This window comes from Bufo bufo, chromosome 2 (assembly GCF_905171765.1).
Source record: "Bufo bufo chromosome 2, aBufBuf1.1, whole genome shotgun sequence".
NCBI lineage: Eukaryota > Metazoa > Chordata > Amphibia > Anura > Bufonidae > Bufo > Bufo bufo.
The window spans coordinates 732478985-732495174 of NC_053390.1; positions in this window are offsets into that span (position 1 = coordinate 732478985).

The window sequence follows — 16190 nt, forward strand, 5'->3', positions numbered from 1 at the left end:
GTAGGCCAGTGTAGGCCCCAAAAATTAGGCATTGACCTGACAGAAAAGAATAAGTGATTATGTGGCTGGATGTACATTAGGCTGTCACTGATTAACAATTTTACTGTAGGCCAGTGGAGTACAGGCCCCAAAAAGTATGCATTCACCTGACAGAAAAGAACAAGAGATTATGTGGTTGGAGGTATATTAGACGGTCACTGGATAACAATTTTACTGTAGGCCAGTGGAGTATAGGCCCCAAAAAATATGCATTCACCTGACAGAAAAGAACAAGTGGTTATGTGGCTGAAGGTACATTAGGCGGTCACTGAATAACAATTTTACTGTAGGCAAGTGGAGTACAGGCACCAAAAATTATGCATTCACCTGACAGAAAAGAACAAGAGATTATGTGTTTGGAGGTATAATAGACGGTCACTGGATAAAATTTTTACTGTAGGCCAATATAGGCCCCAAAAATTAGGCATTCACCTGACAGAAAAGAACAAGTGGTTATGTGGCTGAAGGTACATTATGTGATTATGTGGCTGGACTTGCGTACATTAGGCGGTCATTAGATAACAATTTTACTGTAGGCCAGTACAGGCCCCAAAAATTAGGCATTGTCCTGACATAAAAGAACAAGTGATTATGTGGCTGGAGCTATATTAGACGGTCACTGGATAACAATTTTACTGTAGGCCAGTGGAGTATAGGCCCCAAAAATTATTCATTCACCTGACAGAAAAGAACAAGAGATTCTGTGGTTGGAGGTATAATAGACGGTCACTGGATAAAAAATTTACTGTAGGCCAGTATAGACCCCCAAAATTAGGCATTCACCTGACAGAAAAGAACAAGAGATTGTGTGGTTGGAGGTACATTAGACGGTCACTGGATAACAATTTTACTGTAGGCCAGTAAAGGCCCCAAAAATTAGGCATTGACCTGACAGAAAAGAACAAGTAATTATGTGGCTGGAGGTACATTAGGCGGTCACTGAATAACAATTTTACTGTAGGCCAGTGAAAATTAGGCATTCACCTGACAGAAAAGAACAAGTGATTATGTGGCTGGAGGTATATTAGACTGTCACTGGATAACAATATTACTGTAGGCCAGTACAGGCCCCCAAAATGAGGCATTCACCTGACAGAAAAGAACAAGTGGTTATGTGGCTGGAGGTATATTAGGCGGTCACTGAATAACAATTTTACTGTAGGCAAGTGGAGTACAGGCCCCAAAATATAGGCATTCACCTAACAGAAAAGAATAAGTGATTATGTGGCTGGAGGTACAGAAGGCGTTCACTGAATAACAATTTTTACTGTTGGCCAGTGAAGTACAGTCACCAAAAATTAGGCATTCACCTGACAGAAAAGAACAAGTGATTATGTGGCTGTAGGAACATTAGGCAGTAGGGTTGAGCGAACCCAAACTGTAAAGTTAGGGTTCGTAACGAACTTTAGGATTTTTGGACACCGAACCCGAACATTTCAGTAAAAGTTCTGGTTCGGTGTTCGGCGATTTATTGGCACTTTTTGAAAGGCTGCAGAGCAGCCAATCAGCAAGCGTTTAACTCTGTGCCCTTAGAAGCCATCACAGCCATGACTACTAATGGCATAACTGTGATTGGCCAGTGCAGCATGTGACCCAGCCTCTATATAAGCTGCAGTCACGTAGTGCTGCACTTCACTCTGCTGTGCTTAGTGTAGGGATAGGATGCTGCTGCTGTGAGGGAGAGAATAGGAAAGAAACTTTAATCAGAACTGCAATTGAACTCAGCAATCTACATAGATTTAGTTGTGTGGGTGCAGTGAGCAATCTTTTTACCCTGCCCTGAGCCCAGTGACAGAGAAAATTTTATGCAAGCTCAGTGCACTAGCACTGCATATGTGCTTTTGTGACATTAAAATCCAAGCTTGAAATACTGCAATAATAATCTGGGTTTAAAAAAACACCCATTTTTGGCAATATACATCATCTAGTGCCTTTGCAGCATTAGTCAGTGTGCAATTTAAGCTAGAAATACAGCAATAATTTTCTGGGTTTTAAAAAACACCCTTTTTGGGCAAAATACTAAATTTTACTGCCCTTGCTGCATCTGTACGTGTGAAATTCAAGCATTATATACTACTGTCAAATTCTGTTAGTAAAATAAACACCAATTTTGGGCAAAGTACTTAATATGGCAGTATATGCTGCATCTGTTATTGTTAAAACAAGCTTGAAATACTTCAATAATTTTCTGGGTTTTAAAAAAGACCCATTTTTGGCAATACCCTCCATCTGGGGCCTCTGCCGCATTAGTCAGGGTGCAATTTAAGCTAGAAATACAGCTATAATTTTATTTATTTTTTTAAAACACCTTTTTTGGGTAAACTACTCAATTTTACAGTCCTTGCTGCATCTGTACGTGTGAAATTCAAGTGTTATATACTGCTGTCATATTCTGTTAGTAAAAAAACACCCATTTTGTGCAAAGTACTTAATATTGCAGTCTTTACTGCATCTGTTATTGTTAAAACAAGCTTGAAATACTTCAATAATTTTCTGGGTTTTAAAAAACACCCATTTTTGGCAATACCCTCCATCTGGGGCCTCTGCCGCATTAGTCAGTGTGCAATGTAAGCTAGAAATACAGCTATAATTTTCTGGGTTTTAAAAAACACCCTTTTTGGGCAAAATACTCAATTTTACAGCCCTTGATGCATCTGTATGTGTGAAATTCAAGCGTTATATACTGCTGTCATATTCTGTTATAAAACTGCCTTTTTGGGCAAAGTACTTAATATTGCAGCCTTTGCTGCATATGTTATTGTTAAAACAAGCTTGAAAGACTTCAATAATTTTTAGGCTTTGAAAAAGCACTCATTTTTGGCAATAACCTCCATCTTGAACCTCTGCCGCATTAGTCAGTGTGCAATTTAAGCTAGAAATACAGCTCTAATTTTCTGGGTTTTAAAAAACACCCTTTTTGGGCAAAATACTTAATTTGCGGCCTTGTCTGCATCTGTACGTGTGAAATTCAAGCGTTATTTACTGCTGTCATATTAAAAAAACACATTTAGGGCAAAAATCTTAATTTTGCAGCCTTTTCTGCATATGTCATTGTGAGATACACCCTTTAGATACTGTTGTTCTATTCTGGTATTAAAAAAACACCTATTTTGGGCAAAAATCTTAATTTGCGGCCTTGTCTGCTTCTGTACGTGTGAGATACACGCTTTAGATCAGCGGTGGGGAACCATTTTGCTGCCAAGGGCCATTTGGATATTTGTAACATCATTCGGGGGCCATACAAAATTCTCAATAAAAAATTTTTACTGCTGTATTTGGTCAAACATATAATTGACTTAGGGATAAGTTACAGAAATTGCACTTCAATTAAAATAATCTAGAGGGCTGTATTTTTGCAGCACAAAATAGCGCCTGCACTATATATATACAGTATATTACATACAATACAGGCGCCATATTGACCACACATAGCAGTCTAATTTTTAAGTTCAGAATGTTACTTATTTGACATTAATGGCAGGAAGCTAAACCCAGGTGGTCCAGAGAGGGGTTCACCCAGCTTTCACTCTCCCTGCCTCTTTCTTCGCAACTGTCCCTGCCTTTGTCCCTTTCTCAGCAAAATATCTGCCCCCACCTCCATCAGACTGAAATCAGCCTCCTATCAGACCCCCCAGGCCTACATCAGCCTCAGATCAGACTCCCATCAGACCTCTAAGCCTCAGATTAGACCCCAATCAGACCCTTCCTAGCTTCAGATCAGACTCCCATCAGACCCCCAGCCTCAGACCAGACCCGGATCAGACGCCCAGCCTCAGATCAGCCCCCATCAGACCCCCCAGGGTCAGATCAGCCCCTATAAGACCCCCCAGCCTCAGATCAGACCTTCATAATACCCTCCCTAGCCTCAGATCAGCCCCCATCAGACCCTCCCCAGCCTCAGATCAGCCCCCATCAGACCCTCCCCAGCCTCAGATCAGCCCCATCAGCCCCCCTAGTCTCAGATCAGACCCCTATCAAACCCCAGCCTCAGATCAGACACCCCCAGCCTCAGATCAGACCCTCCCAAGCCTCAGATCAGACCCCCATCAGACCCTCCCCACCCTCCTTTAGCCTCAGATCAGCCCCAATCAGACATCAGATCAGATACTGTATTTAAGATAAACAAATAAACTTACCTCTCCAGCTCCGTACGGCGCTGCCTCTTGGCAGATTCACTTACCCTCCCTGTTCTTCTTCCTGCCGCACTATATTGTCACCTCACACCGCACAGCGTCAGGTCATAGTGCACGTCTACGTGCACTGCGTCCTGACGCTGGATGTGTCAGGACACAGTGTGGGGCTGAAAGAAGACCAGGGAAGGTGAGGACAGCCAGTGCAGTGCTGTTCTCACCTTCCTGTGCCTCCCGTATGCTAATGACCACTTCCATAATGGAAGGGGTCATAAGCATTTTCACATTATGTTCTGGCAGGGGGCCGGGGGCCACATGAAATGATACCGTGGGCCGCATACGGCCCTCGGGCCGGAGGTTCCCCACCCCTGCTTTAGATACTGCTGTGCTATTCTGGTATTCAAAAAACACCCATTTAGGGCAAAAATCTAAATTTTGCAGCCTTTGCTGCATCTCTCATTGTGAGATACAGCCTTTCCATACTGCTGTGCTATTCTGGTATTAAATAAACACCAATTTTGGGCAAAAATCTTAATTTGCGGCCTTGTCTGCATCTGTACAAGTGAGATAAACCCTTTAGATACTGTTGTTCTATTATGCTATTAAAAAAACACAAATTTTGGGCAAAAATCTTAATTTTGTAGCCTTTGCTGCATATGTCATTGTGAGATACACCCTTTAGATACTGTTCTATTCTGCTATTAAAAAAAACACCCATTTAGGGCAAAAATCTAATTTTTTTAAGCCTTTTCTGCATATGTCATCGTGAGATACACCCTTTAAATACTTCTGTGCTATTAAAATCTTAATTTGCGGCCTTGTCTGCATCTGTACGTGTGACATACACGCTTTAGATACTGCTGTGCTATTCTGGTATTTTAAAAAAAACACCCATTTAGTGCAAAAATCTTAATTTTGCAGCCTTTGCTGCATATGTCATTGTGAGATACACCCTTTAGATACGGTTATTCTATTCTGCTAATAAAAAAAAAAACATTTAGGGCAAAAAATCTTAATTTTGCAGCCTTTGCTGCATCTGTCATTGTGAGACACACCCTTTACATACTGCTGTGCTATTCTGGTATTAAATAAACACTCATTTTGTGCAAAAATCTTAATTTCCAGCATTGTCTGCATCTGTATGTGTGAGATATACCCTTTAGATACTGCTGTGCTATTCTGGTATTAAAAAAAAACAAATTTTGGGCAAAAATCTTAATTTGCGGCCTTGTCCGCATCTGTACGTGTGAGATATACCCTTTAGATACTGTTGTTCTATTCTGCTATTAAAAAAACACCCATTTTGGGCAAAAATCTTAATTTTGCAGCCTTTGCTGCATATGTCATTGTCAGATACACCCTTTACATACTGTTGTTCTATTCTGCTATAAAAAAAACACCTATTTTGGGCAAAAATCTTAATTTGCGGCCTTATCTGCATCTGTACTTGTGAGATACACACTTTAGATACTGTTGTTCTGTTCTGCTATTAAAAAAACACCCATTTTGGGCAAAAATCTTAATTTTGCAGCCTTTGCTGCATATGTCATTGTGAGATACACCTTTTACATACTGTTGTTCTATTCTGCTTTTAAAAAAAACACCCATTTAGGGCAGAAATCTTAGTTTTGCAGCCTTTGCTGCATATGTCATTGTGAGATACACCCTTTAGATACTGCTGTGCTATTCTGGTATTAAATAAACACCCATTTAGGGCAAAAATCTTAATTTTGCAGCCTTTGCTGCATATGTCATTGTGAGATACACCCTTTAGATACTGTTGTTCTATTCTGCTATTAAAAAACACCTATTTAGGGCAAAAAAATAATTTTGCAGCCTTTGCTGCATCTGTCATTGTGAGATACACACATTGATACTGTTGTTCTATTCTGTTATAAAAAAAAAAACACCCATTTTGGGCAAGATTCTACATTTTAGAAATATGAGGAGAGCTTCAAATAAGGGACGTACCCCCCGTCGTGGTGCTGCTGGTGGAGCTCCTGTTTCAGGGAGAGGACGTGGTCGATCTGTGCCAGCTACACGCACAAGTGAAACACCTTTCTCATATGCGAGTAGGCAACAGAACCTTCAGCGGTATTTGGTCGGGCCTAATGCGACTTTACGAATGGCGAGGCCTTAACAAGTACAGGCGATAGTAGATTGGGTTGCTGACAGAGCCTCCAGTTACTTCACATTGTCTTTCACCCAGTCTCCTGCTGAAAGATTAGAGTTGGCACCTGCAGCCGATGTCCATCAGTCTTTCACCTCACCCCCTTGCAAATCAGCCAAGCAGTCTGAGCCCCAAGTCATGCAGCAGTCTCTTCTGCTTTTTGATGACTCTCTTAGCAGTTTTTCCCAGGGCCATCCACCTAGCCCTGCCCCAGAAGTGGAAGAGATTGAGTGTACCGATGCCCAACCACTTACAGTTAGGTCCATAAATATTGGGACATCAACACAATTCTAACATTTTTGGCTCTATACACCACCACAATGGATTTAAAATGAAACAAAGATGTGCTTTTACTGTAGACTGTCAGCTTTAATTTGAGGGTATTTACATACAAATCAGGTGAACGGTGTAGGAATTACAACAGTTTGAATATGTGCCTACCACTTGTTAAGGGTCCAAAAGTAATGGGACAATTGGCTTCTCAGCTGTTCCATGGTTAGGTGTGTGTTATTCCCTCATTATCCCAAATACAATGAGCAGATAAAAGGTCCAGAGTTCATTTCAAGTGTGCCATTTGCATTTGGAATCTGTTGCTGTCAACTCTCAAGATGAGATCCAAAGAGCTGTCACTATCAGTGAAGCAAGCCATCATTAGGCTGAAAAAAACAAAACAGACCCATCAGAGAGATAGCAAAAACATTAGGCGTGGCCAAAACAATTATTTGGAACATTCTTAAAAAGAAGGAACGCACTGGTGAGCTCAGCAACACCAAAAGACCCTGAAGACCACGGAAAACAACTGTGGTGGATGACCGAAGAATTCTTTCCCTGGTGAAGAAAACACCCTTCACAACAGTTGGCCAGATCAAGAACACTCTCCAGGAGGTAGGTGTATGTGTGTCAAAGTCAACAATCGAGAGAAGTCTTCACCAGAGTGAATACAGAGGGTTCACCACAAGATGTAAATCATTGGTGAGCCTCAAAAACAGGAAGGCCAGATTAGAGTTTGCCAAACGACATCTAAAAAAACCTTCACAGTTCTGGAACAACATCCTATGGACAGATGAGACCAGAGTGATGGGAAGAGAAGAGTATGGAGAAGGAAAGGAACTGCTCATGATCCTAAGCCTACCACCTCATCAGTGAAGCATGGTGGTGGTAGTGTCATGGCATGGGCATGTATGGCTGCCAATGGAACGGGTTCTCTTGTATTTATTGATGATGTGACTGCTGACAAAAGCAGCAGGATGAATTCTGAAGTGTTACAGGCAATATTATCTGCTCATATTCAGCCAAATGCTTCAGAACTTATTGGAAGGCGTGCTTCACAGTGCAGATGGACAATGATCCAAAGCATACTGCAAAAGCAACCAAAGAGTTTTTTTTAAGGGAAAGAAGTGGAATGTTATGCAGCGGCCAAGTCAATCACCTGACCTGAATCCAATTGAGCATGCGTTTCACTTGCTGAAGACAAAGCTGAAGGGAAAATGCCCCAAGAACAAGCAGGAACTGAAGACAGTTGCAGTAGTGGCCTGGCAGAGCATCACTAGGGATGAAACCCAGAGTCTGGTGATGTCTATGCGTTCCAGACTTCAGGCTGTAATTGACTGCAAAGGATTTGCAACCAAGTATTAAAAAGTGAAAGTTTGATTTATGATTATTATTCTGTCCCATTACTTTTGGTCCTTTAACAAGTGGGAGGCACATATGCAAACTGTTGTAATTCCTACACTGTTCACCTGATTTGGATGTAAATACCATCAAATTAAAGCTGACAGTCTGCAGTTAAAGCACATATTGTTTCTTTCATTTTAAATCCATTGTGGTGGTGTATAGAGTCAAAAATGTTAGAATTGTGTTGATGTCCCAATATTTATGGACCTGACTGTATGTCTCAAGATAAGTACATGGGAGGACCATCGCAGCACGTCTCGCATGATTACGAAACACAGGTGCCAACTGCTGGGGCTTTCGAAAGTGTGCAGACCGACAAGGAGAGCAGGGGTGAAGACTGGGTGGAAGATGATGTGGAGGACGATGAGGTCCTCGCCCCCACATGGAATCAAGGTGACCATGCAAGTGACCTGTGTAGTCCGGAGGAAGAGGCGGTGGTTGCACAGAGCCATCAGCACAGCAGTAGAGGGAGCAGGGTCCAAAAGCGGAGCGGCCGCCGCATAGACAGCATGCCTGCTACTGCCCACCGCAGCAAGGGACCGAGCAGACCAAAGCCAGCTCCAAGGAGTTCCCTGGCGTGGCAGTTCTTCAGAAAATGTGCTGATGACAAGACACGAGTGGTTTGCACGCTGTGCAATCAGAGCCTGAAGCGAGGTATAAATGTTCTCAACCTGAGCTCAACCTGCGTGACCAGGCATCTAAGTGCAAAGCACGAGCTGCAATGGAGTAGACACCTGAAAAACCAAGAAAGGTCTCTGGCTCCTCCTGCTTCCACTTCTGCTGCAGTCTTGGCGTCTTCATCCACCTCTGGAGTGACAGTGCCACCTGCCACCCTCCAAACAGAGGATCTGCCAGCAACACCACCACCAAGCATCTCCACAATGTCCCACGAAAGCGTTCAGCTCTCCATCTCCCAAACACTTGAGCGGAATTGGAAGAACCCCCCCCCCCCCCCCCCTTTACCCACCCGCGATCCCTGGCCCTGTATGCCAGCATTTCAAAATTACTGGCCTTTGAAATGCTGTCAATCTGTCTGGTGGAGACAGAGAGCTTTAAAAGCCTTATGGCGGTGGCTGTCCCACAGTACGTTGTGCCCAGCCGCCACTACTTTTCCAGGCGTGCCATCCCTTCCCTGCAATACCAAGTGGGGGACAAAATCAGGTGTGCACCGCGCAAACGCCATCTGTGGCAAGGTGCACTTCACTACGGATACGTGGACCAGTTAGCGCGGTCAGGGACGTTATATCTCTCTAACAGCACACTGGGTAAATGCAGTGGCGGCTGGGCCTGAGGCGGATAGCAGTTTGGCGCATGTCCTTCCACCACCGAGGATTGCATGGTGCTTCAGTTTGCCTCCTGTTGCTTCCTCCTCCTACTCCGCTTCCTCATCCTTTACCGACTCCTCATCCGGTCAGCGTAATACCTTCACCACCAACTTCAGCACAGCCAGGGGAAAACGACAGCAGGCAGTTTTAAAACCTATTTGTTTGGGGGGAAAACCCCACACCGCGCAGGAGCTGTGGACAGGCCTTGAACAACAGACCAATGAGTGGTTGGTGCCAGTGAGCCTCAAGCCCAGCCTGGTTGTGTGCAATAATGGGCGAAATCTCGTAGCAGCTCTGGTACTAGCCGGTTTGACGCACATCCCTTGCCTGGCGCATGTGCTAAATTTGGTGGTGCAGAGATTCCTTAAAAATTACCCCAATATGTCAGAGCTGTTGCATAAAGTGCGGGACATCTGTGTGCGCTTTCGGCGGTCTCACCCTGCTGCTGCTCGCCTGTCAGCACTGCAGCGTAACTTCAGCCTTCCCACTCACCGCCTCATATGCGACGTGCCCACAAGGTGGAACTCCACCTTGCACATGCTGGCCAGACTGTGCAAGCAGCAGCAGGCGATAGTGGAGTTTCAGCTTTAGTCGCTCTGCGGAACAGCACCACTTCACCACCAATGACTGGGCCTCCATGCGAGACCTGTGTTCCTTGTAGAGCTGTTTCGAGTGCTCCACCAACATGGCCAGTGCCGATAACGCCGTTCTCAGCGTTACTATCCCACTTCTATGCCTCCTTGAAAAAACGCTGCTGGCGATGATGGAAGAGGATGTGACACAGGAGGAGAAGGAGGAAGAGGGATCATTTCATAGGGTTTCCGGCCAGTCATTCAAAAGTGGCTCCGAGGGTGGGTTCCTGCACCCACAAACGCCAGGTACACAATTGTCCAGCCAGGGCACAGTTCTGGAGGATGACGAGGTGGAGGATGAGGAGGAGGAGATGAAGGAGGAGGAACCATGTTCACAGCAGGGTAGCACCCAGACCAGCTCATGGCCATCACTGGTGCGTGGCTGGGGGGATACAGAGGACACACACGATACACCTCCCACAGAGGACATCTTTTTGTTGCCTCTGGGCAGCCTGGCACACATGAGCGATTATATGCTGCAGTGTCTCTGCAATGACCGCAGAGTTGTCCACATTCTAACTTGTGCTGATTACTGGGTGGCCACGCTGCTGGATCCCCGTTACAAGGACAACATACCGTCCTTAATTCCCTCACTGGAGCGTGATCGTAAGATGCGCAAGTACAAGCGCACGCTGTTAGATGCTCTGCTGGTGGCATTCCCACCTGACAGCGGGGGCACAGTGGAAGCACAAGGCGAAGGCAGAGGAGGAGGAAGAGGTCGCCAATGCAGCTGGGGCACCGCCAGCACCTCAGAAGGCAGGGTTAGAATGGCCAAAATGTGGAAAAGCTTTGTCAGCACGCCACAACAACCAGCGCCACCAGCTCATATGGAACTTCTTAGCAGGAGGCAGCATTTCAGCTACATGGTGGAACAGTATGTGTGCACACGCCTACATGTACTGAATGACAGGTCTGCCCCCTTCAACTTCTGGGTCTCAAAATTGGGCACATGGCATGAGCTTGCCCTTTACGTCTTGGAGGTGCTGGCCTGCCCTGCAGCTAGTGTATTATCTGAACGTGTGTTTAGCACGGCAGGGAGCTTTTTAACAGACAAACGCAGTCGCCTGTCCACAGCCAATGTGGACAAGCTCACGTTCATTAAAATGAACTAGGCATGGATCCCTCAGGACTTGTCCGTACCTTGTGCAGAATAGACATGTATACCGGCCTTAACCAGCCATTGTTATACTACAGCGCAATTGCTCATTCTTGTATTTTGGATATTTCACACTCTTTTAGAGTGTACCCTAATAAAAAATATATAAAATTATAATTTAAAACAAAAACCAGTGTTGGCTACCTCGACCTCTTCCACCACTTCTTCCACCTACACTGCTACGTCCACCGCCTCCTCAAACTCCTACTTTTTTGTTTTTTATTTGTACATATTTTATTTTATATAATTTCACTAATTTGTCTGTAAAATTTTTGGGTGAAATTCACAAATTTTTAGGTATGATATACCACTGCTATACCTAGTAGACAGGTTAAAAAAAATTCACTAATTTGTCTGTTACATTTTCAGGTGAAATTCAGCAATTTTTGGGCGTGATATATCACTGCTATACCTAGTAGACAGGAAAAATAAAACTTCAATAATTTGTCACATTTTCGGGTGAAATTCAACAATTTTTGGCTGTGATAGACCCCTGCTCTACCTAGTAGACAGGTTAATAAATTTCACTAACTTTTCTGTTACATTTTTGGGGTGATATTTTTCAATTTTTGCCGTGAATAAATCCCAGGGACTGAAATTTTGAAAAATAATCTGTTCCATTGGTGGGTGACATTAACCCATTTCTGGCGATGAAAAACCCCTGCTCTGCATAGGTGACAGGGACTTAAATTTCTAAAATTCGTCTTTAATTGGCCCTTTCATTCGATCCTTCTGCTTTAATAACTTGTCCCACATTTCCGCTTCATCTCATTGCAGCCATTGACCTCCCTTGGATGAGGTCTCCCTTTCTCATGCTCCCTCTCTCGCCGATAACCATGATTAACATGGTAGGCTCAGAAAAGAACATTGAAAGCTGATAGAGAAGATATCCAAATGGATCGTGGAGGTCACAGAGATGTGCGATCAGGCAGAAGTTATCTAGAGTCAACAAAGCGGCAGCAGGGCCTCTCCTGGCTAACGTTTCTAAATCCAAAATACCCCAGTGACATTCCCTATACATTTTTATTAATCATTCCAATAACAGGGCATTTTAAGAGTCCTGTATTGTTATTTATCGTCACTACCTCCCCGAGTCGGGAGTGGGTAATTGCCGTCCGCCCCCTCCTTAACTTGGAAGCTTATGCTTCAATACTTTGTCCCACATTTATGCTCGATTACATTTAATTTCATCCATTGACCTCCCTTGGATGTGGTATCCCTTTCTCAGGCTCCCTCTCCGGCCTGGAACCCTGATTCCCCGCCACCTGTAATCACCATGGTAGGCGCATAAAAGAACATCGAAAGTTGATAGAGAAGATATCCAATTGGATCGTGGACATCACGGGGACGTGCGACATGGTGGAGCAGTATGTGTGCACATGCCTACACGTACTGAATGATGGGTCTGCCCCCTTCAACTTCTGGGTCTCCAAATTGGGCACATGGGCTGAGCTTGCGCCTTGGAGGTGCAGGCCTGCCCTGCAGCCAGTGTATTGTCTTAATGTGTGTTTAGCACGAATGCAGGGGGTTATCACAAGTTATATTTCCCAATGTTTTTGAGTGTACCCTAATTTAAAAAAATTTCAATAAATTTAAAACCAAAAAGCAGTGTAGGCTACCTCCTCCTCCTCCACAGCCGCTTCCACCTACACCGCCACATCAACTTCCTCCTCAACCTCCTACTCCATATGGACCTTGTGCTCCTAGATCAAGAATATTATTTTAAATTTTTACGTATTTTATGTTATTTAAAGTCATTTCCTTATCCACATTTGATTGCAGAGCACTTGCCATGCTCTTAACCAAATTTTGATGCCATTTGCAGCCCTCTAGCCCTTTCCATGACATTTTTGCAACCATTTTAGTGCTCAAAAGTTCGAGTCCCCATTGACTTCAATGGGGCTCGGGTTCAAGTTGGGGTCAAGTTTTGGTCCCGTACTCTAACTTTTTGTGAAGTTCGGCCGAACCCGTCAAACCCGAATATCCAGCTGTCCGCTCAACTCTATTAGGAGGTCACTGAATAACAATTTTACTGTAGGCCAGTGGAGTACAGACCCAAAAATTAGACATTCACCTGACAGAAAAGAACAAGTGATTATGTGGCTGGAGGTATATTAGGCGGTCACTGAATAACAATTTTACTGTAGGTCAGTAGAGTATAGGCCCCAAAAATTATGTGTGCTGCAAGTTCTGCCTGCTTCTCCTCCTTCTCCTCCCTATCTGCTGCTCTGTCTCTCTCTCTGAACTCCCCTACTCTTCCTCTCTTGTGGGCACCCACGTGACGTCCATCGACATGTCATCATCGTCACCTTCACCACCACTGACATTAGAGATCTCGGAGTAGGCAGCAACAGCGGGGACCATCCTCCTTGGGCTGATGTGGGTACTGTCGTCAGACAGCTGGGTGGCGGCCGTTGCTACCTCCTGTTCCTCATCCGATGCCAAGAATGGCTGTGCACCAGTAAGGTCTGGGAATCGATGGGAAAATAATTCCTCTGACTCGAGTGGAGGGGCTATGGTGGTGGTGGTGGTGCACACAACAGAGTGAGGAGGGTGAAAATACAGAGGATGAGGAGGTTGAGGAGGTTGCAGAAGCGGAAGGCTGAGTGAGCCACTCAACTAACTCTGGTGCGTCCTTTGAGGTACAGTAATCGCACGCACCTTCTCCAACTTCCCACTTAGGCTGGTACACCTGCCCGACCCGTACCACCCCTGTGGAATGGCCGGCCTCTTCCTCTGCCTGTCATTTTTAACCCTGTGACAAAGTTCCTATAGATGAGCAGTATTTGTGGAAGCAGGTATATCAAACCCCTTAATCATTTTTTTGGGGAGGAAACTGGTATATCACACCAGCTGAAACTATTTGTTCCTATAGCGTTTGTCCCTCTGTATAGCTGGGGTATCTTAGCAGAACCGCACACAACTCCTACAAATTACAAATGTACTATATGGAAATTATTTTACAGGTATATCACACCCCTACCTCAATCAGTTTTTTGGGGGAGCAACTGGTATATCACACCAGTTGAAATGATTTGTTCCTATAGCGTTTGTCCCTCTGTATAGGGGGGGGGGGGGGTATCTTAGCAGAACCGCACACAACTCCTGCAAATTACAAATGTACTATATGGAAATTATATTATAGGTATATTATACCCCTGCCTCAATATTTTTTTTTGGGGGGCAACAGGTATATCACACCAGTTGAAATTATTTTTTCCAATAACGCTTGTCCCTCTTTATAGCTGCGGTACCTCAGCAGAACCGCACACAACTGCTGCACAATACAAATGCACTATATAGAAATTATATCATAGGTATATCACACCCCTGCCTCAATCATATTTGTTTAGGGGGCAACAGGTATATCACACCAGTTGCAATTAGTTATTCCAATAGCGTTAGTCCCTCTGTATAGCTGCAGTATCGCAGCAGAACCGCACACAACTGCTGGACAATACAAATGCACTATAATACACAGTTGAAACTCGAAAAATTAGAATATCGTGCAATTGTTTATTTATTTCAGTAATGCAACTTAAAATTAGAATATTGTGAAAAGGTTCAATATTCTAGGCTCAAAGTGTCACACTCTAGTCAGCTAATTAATCCATACCCCCTGAGATTGTGACTTTGGGTTTTTCATAAGCGGTAAGCCATAATCATCCAAATTATAACAAATGAAGGCTTGAAATATCTTGCTTTGCATGTAATAAGTTTATAACATATGTTATCAACGTTAGAAGAAAAAATAAAAAGAGCTTTGACAAAGCGCGATTGTTGCGCGAAACGGCTGTTGCCTTTCCTTTCCTTCTGTGATGTGTGACCCGCACCCGCTATGTTTTTAACCGAATAAAGCTACGATTTGATGAAGATTTGGTGAGTGCTGCCCCTCTTTTTCTTTTTTCTTCTACCGTTGATGACATTTGGCCATTCACTCAGGCAGAGCACCACTTGATTTTTTGCATGGTTGCTGAGAGCAAGTCACCCGCACCGTACCGCGTTCAGTAGTGCCGGCTGTGTTTTCTCCTTAGTATTATCTCGTATGTTAGTTTCACCTTTTAAGATGCATTACTGAAATAAATGAACTTTGCACGATATTCAAATTTTTTCGAGTTTCACCTGTACTTTCTATGTTATAAAGAACTGTACACTGCGTGCAGAATTATTAGGCAAATGAGTATTTTGACCACATCATCCTCTTTATGCATGTTGTCTTACTCCAAGCTGTATAGGCTCGAAAGCCTACTACCAATTAAGCATATTAGGTGATGTGCATCTCTGTAATGAGAAGGGGTGTGGTCTAATGATATTAACACCCTATATTAGGTGTGCATAATTATTAGGAAACTTCCTTTCCTTTGGCAAAATGGGTCAAAAGAAGGACTTGACGGGCTCAGAAAAGTCAAAAATAGTGAGATATCTTTGCAGAGGGATGCAGCACTCTTAAAATTGCAAAGCTTCTGAAGCGTGATCATCGAACAATCAAGCGTTTCATTCAAAATAGTCAACAGGGTCGCAAGAAGCATGTGGAAAAACCAAGGCGCAAAATAACTGCCCATGAACTGAGAAAAGTCAAGCGTGCAGCTGCCAAGATGCCACTTGCCACCAGTTTGGCCATATTTCAGAGCTGCAACATCACTGGAGTGCCCAAAAGCACAAGGTGTGCAATACTCAGAGACATGGCCAAGGTAAGAAAGGCTGAAAGACGACCACCACTGAACAAGACACACAAGCTGAAACGTCAAGACTGGGCCAAGAAATATCTCAAGACTGATTTTTCTAAGGTTTTATGGATTGATGAAATGAGAGTGAGTCTTGATGGGCCAGATGGATGGGCCCGTGGCTGGATTGGTAAAGGGCAGAGAGCTCCAGTCCGACTCAGACGCCAGCAAGGTGGAGGTGGAGTACTGGTTTGGGCTGGTATCATCAAAGATGAGCTTGTGGGGCCTTTTCGGGTTGAGGATGGAGTCAAGCTCAACTCCCAGTCCTACTGCCAGTTTCTGGAAGACGCCTTCTTCAAGCAGTGGTACAGGAAGAAGTCTGCATCCTTCAAGAAAAACA